This window comes from Nyctereutes procyonoides, unplaced genomic scaffold (genome assembly GCF_905146905.1).
Source record: "Nyctereutes procyonoides isolate TBG_1078 unplaced genomic scaffold, NYPRO_anot_genome, whole genome shotgun sequence".
NCBI classification, from domain to species: domain Eukaryota; kingdom Metazoa; phylum Chordata; class Mammalia; order Carnivora; family Canidae; genus Nyctereutes; species Nyctereutes procyonoides.
Window position 1 is genome coordinate 29,546,505 of NW_026575047.1, and position 5,187 is coordinate 29,551,691.

Here is a 5,187-nt window from a genome sequence, read left to right on the forward strand (position 1 = left end):
CACAGCAGGCTCCTTGCAGGGAGCCTGCTTCTCCCTCAGCCTATGTCTCTGCCTCTCTCTCTTGCTGTATCTCTCATGAATGAATGAATGAATGAATAAATGAATGAATGAATAAATGAATGAATGAATGAATAAATAAATAAATAAATAAATAAATAAATAAATAAATAAATAAATAAATATCTTTAATAAAAAAAGAAAATCTACACCTTAGTCCTGGACCTCAGAGAGCATGGGGACACACAGAAGGGTACTGCAGTGCAGTCGGGGTAACTGCACGTGCCTGACAGCTAACTGTAAGGAGACTTTGGGCACGACCTGTACCCCAGGAGGGGAAGGTTGTCATCTCTAACAGATTCCCGGGGGCACAGCCAGCCTCCTTGCATTCTGGCCTTGGCGGGCATTTCTCAGGATGTCTATCCATCTCCAAGGGGCCCAGATACGTCACTCACTCCAAGAGCACTCAACCAGTGAACAGGACAAAGGGCCAGAGATGGAGCCAGTGTTGTCAACAACCCTGCAGACCCTGTGGCACGGTTCATCCAGGTCAGACCAGAGACTGACGTGCCCTCCACTCACCGGCTTTCAACAGAGAACTGGCTCTCCTCATCTTCCAAAAGTGGTCCATTCCTTGCTTTTTCCAAAGTATCGTTAGAAACTTATGAATTTGAAACATTTTGATGGGTTTTAATCCGTTGCAATCCTTGTCCCCATCGAAGATCAAACTGTCCCAGTTTGGGCCAGTGTGAGGGTGGGTCTCTTCAGGTCACTGCTGAGTCTTGGGGTGCGACCTACTGGACTTTCAACACAGGGGTGATTGCCATGATGCAATGCCCAGGTTCATCACAGACACCCCACGCCTGGGGTCAGCTGTGTTTCCAAGAGTCCCTTGTAGTGATTAACCGTATTTCAAGACCACAAGATGGGGCAAAGGATGGTCATCACACTGGACTAGTCACTGTTTCTAGAGCTTCTCAGCACAAAGAGTGGGAGGGGAGATAAAGATGACACAGATTAGATATGGATAACGATAAGCTAGTTATAGATTATAGGTAAGATTCAGATCAGATGTAGATACGATCCATAGACTAGATACAGTTACATGTAAATGAGACACAGATACACATCACACACACAATCCCTGGTAGTCATTCATCTCTTCTCCATTTCTCTAATTTTGCCTTTTTACCATTATATCAAAGGAATCACTTTGGACTGGCTTCTTTGCTCAGCAGGACCCTCTAGGGACTCCCTGGGGCTGCATGCGTGGACAGCTCACCCTTTCCTGTGGCTGAGCAGGATCCAAGGCCGGCTGACACCACCCCAGGCCAAGCGCTCACTTGCTGAAGGGTGTCTGCATTGTCATTCCCGGTTTGGCTATTAAACATCCATGGTACCTCCTGGTACTTTCCACGAGGATCCAAGATCACAGTGCTCTTCTGGAAGCACCTGTCCGCTGGGTGCATGTGTGTCCTTTCCCCTACATGGAGGACATGGGAGATCCTGTAACGACTCCCTGGGTTTTCCCAACAGTGTCAGAGCGTTATCACTACAAACATGATCCTCACATCTGCTACCCTCCCCTGCCCTTTCCAACAGCCGCCAGAGCAAACACCCAAGTGCCGTGCCATCTCCACCGGAGCCTCACTGTGTCTTGGCGCTACAGCCAATAGCACGTGTTGCACAATGATCGCTAGGAAAATTGTGTTGTGATCACGCTAGCCGTCAGAGCTCGTTTTCCAGTAGATTCCTCAAGAAGGGCTCCCGAGAGCAGGTTCTCAGCATTTGGGGTTCTCCCATGTGGATAACAAGGCCCTGTACCATCTATATTGTAAAGTTGACTTTTCTGGGGGCGCCTGGATGGCTCAGCCAGTCAAACGTCTGCCTTTGGCTCTTCAGCTCAGGTCATGATCCCAGGGTCCTGAGACTGAGTCCACATTGGGCACTCTCTCCCTCTGCCCCTCCCCCTACTTGTGTGCTATCAAATAAATAAAATCTTTAAAAAAAATAAGTTGAGTTTTCTGGATATAAAATCCTTGGTGCACATTTTCTTTCTTCAAATCTCTTAAAACACGCTACTACTCTATCATGTCCTAGCATAAGGTCTTTTTGTCAAGAAGTCTAACAACCTAACAATGCTTTCCCTTATAAATAACGTGCTTTTTTCTCCAAAATGTCCAAAGGATTTTTTTGTTTGTTTGTTTATAAAGTCCAGTAATTTTGCTAGACTCTGTCTTAGTGTTGGTCATTCTGGGCCAATATTTTCAGGAATGTGGTATGCTTTCAGTGTATGGTTTTGAATCTTTTGTACCTTGGAAAAGTCTTCGTGGATGGTTATTTGCCCCCAGGGTCATATCTGGAAAGTTCAGAGTACGCTCTGACCTGGGAACACAGGCACTGATGTAGGCCCATGCTGGGATGCTGTGTGCTGCCCCGAGCACTCGTAGTTTCACTGTTCACCTGCTCAAGGGCACCTGGGCTGTCTTGTTTGGGGGTGCTACAATTACAAGCACAGTGAACATTCACATACACATTTTTGTGTGAACATGTGGTTTTACCTCTGCGATTAATACCCAGGGTCACAAGTACTGGGCTTTCATGGTGGCTATATGTTCAGTTTTTTAAGAAATGGTCAAACTCGCTTCTAGAGTAGCTGACCTTCCCACATCCCACCAGCACCATGGGAGGGGGCCCTTGCCCCCCATGCCCCCCGCCCTGTCCTCAGCAGCATTAGTGTCGACACTACTAGGTTAGCCGCTCCAGCAGGTAGTTTTCAGACACACGTTCCTGAGGACAGCGATGTGGAGAGTCCCCTCCACAGGCTTCTCTGCCATCTGTGCCACTCCGACAAAAACTCCCCACACACCCTTTCATTCACTTTACTTTTTATAAGATTTTATTTATTTGACAGAGAGAGCATGAGCAGGGGAAGGGGCAGAGGGAAAGGGAGAAGCAGGCTTCCCACTAAGCAGGGAGCCCGAAGACCCCAAGATCATGACCTAAGTCAAAGGCAGACACTTCACCCACTGAGACCCCCAGGTGCCCCCCTTTCACTCACTTTCTAATTGGAGTTACTTTAGAGTCTTAGGCTTCTGCACATTCTGGATATAGGTCCATCGTCAGATGTGTGGTTTTCTCATCTGCGGTGTGTCTTTCCATCCTAACAGGCTCTCTCACAGAACAAAAGCTTTTAACTGTGATGAGGTCCATGTCAGTAAGGCTTCATTTCATGGGTCGTTTTTGGGGTCAAGACTAGGAACTCTCCCCAGCCCCAGGGGCTAATGATTTTCTACGAGTTTTATAGTTTACACTGAAGTCTGTGGTCCACATCACCTAAAATGTAAGGTTTACCTCATGGCTCAGCTGTGGATGTCCACCTGCCCAGCAAGTGCCTCTACCATAGGATGACTTCTAAGGCGATGCCAGTGATCCCCCCTCCTTGGGCACCGGCTGGCCAGTAACTCATCTCTAATCAATAAGTGACAAACTCTCACTGCCAAGATCAAGTTACACAAGCCTGTGCCTTCTGTCTGGCTGGCTCCGGCTCAGTCTCCCGCCTGTGTGCCCTGACGATGGAGAAACCCATGTGCCAAGGAACAGAGGCCATCTCTGGCCAACAGCCATGTGGGTGAGACTTCCAATAAGACTCCAGCCCTAGCCAACTTCTCAACTGTCCCATGAGAGCCTGAATCAGATGACCCAAGAAGCCACAGAAACTGAGACAAGGTCATTCCTGTGAGCCACTAAGCTTTGGGGAACCTGCTATGCAGCAAGAGAGAACTCACACGGCCTCGCACCACCTGCCTATGTCAACTGCAGGCCCCTGTCATGGCAATTCTGCCCAAGGAGAGGAAGGAGTCTCTCTGGAAACTCAGTTTGCCTTTTCCCTGACGAGCAGACCTGGGGGCAGATAGCTTCACACTGGACAGCATGCTCAGTCACACACAGGACCACTGGGGGATATGCCACGTGCCCCTCCACTGCAGGGCTGCAGTGATGCATCAAGTATGTCTCTCGGCCACCACAGCTGCTTATATGACCTTCCTTCTCTCCCTGAACCCTCACAGACGTCCCACGAGGTAGACGCTACCATCCTAGTTTTATAGACGGAAACATGAAGGCCCCATCCCATGGAGAAGCTAGACCGCGCAGCAGATCTACATCCCACACTCTGCACACTCTGAGCGGCCCTGGCATGCGAGGTCCGGCGGAGAGTCCAGGACACGTACACAGCGGTACCTTTGTTGGAACACTAGTCACCAGAACCCTTAGTGCCAACATCTGGGGACTTGGTTTTTGCACTGAGGGAAAACTTTACATCCAAGTAAAGCCTGCACATTGGAATGCAAAAAACCCACATGTGCGCACACATACATGCACCTGCACAGGCGTGTGTGCACACACACAGAAAAAACATGCTAAAACCATCTTTTTTTTAAAAGAATTTTATTTATTTATTCATGGAGACACACAGAGAGAGAGAGAGAGAGAGAGAGAGAGAGGCAGAGACACAGGCAGAGGGAGAAGCAGTCTCCATGCAGAGAGCCTGACGTGGGACTCGATCCAGGGTCTCCAGGATCACGCCCTGGGCTGCAGGCGGCGCTAAACCACTGCGCCACCAGGGCTGCCCTAAAACCATCTTTAAATAAAACATGCAGACCTGCTGATCAAATCCACCAGCCCAGCTTCAAAGACAACAGCCCAGCTGTTAACGTGCAAGGCATTTTTAGTTGCTAAGTACTGTGATAGGACGTTCCTAGCAGGCTTTCCAAATTGACCTGCATGGAATAAAAAGTCCTCTGTTGATCCGAAGAACCACTCATATGGGTCCAGAAAGCCAAAAAGTGCAGCCTTTTGGTTCAGGCAGAGACCTTAGAGGCTCCATCGACCTCTTCCCACTCAAGGGAAAGGATCCTGAGAGACCAACCAGAAACAAGAATGGTTTTCCAGTGCACAAAAAAAGGTAAGCTGGGGCACATAGGATGACAACCCTGATAAGCTGACCACGTCTATGCACGGGGAGATAGGAAAATGAATCACCAATGGAAACAAGATAGCAATCAGCCTGCAATTGTGAAGAATTAATCATGCCCGACAAACTTAATTTAGTTCTGACACTTCTTGGTTCGATGTACAAGAGTCAAGAATAAAGACGACTCAATCCTAGCCTATTGGTTATTTGTAACT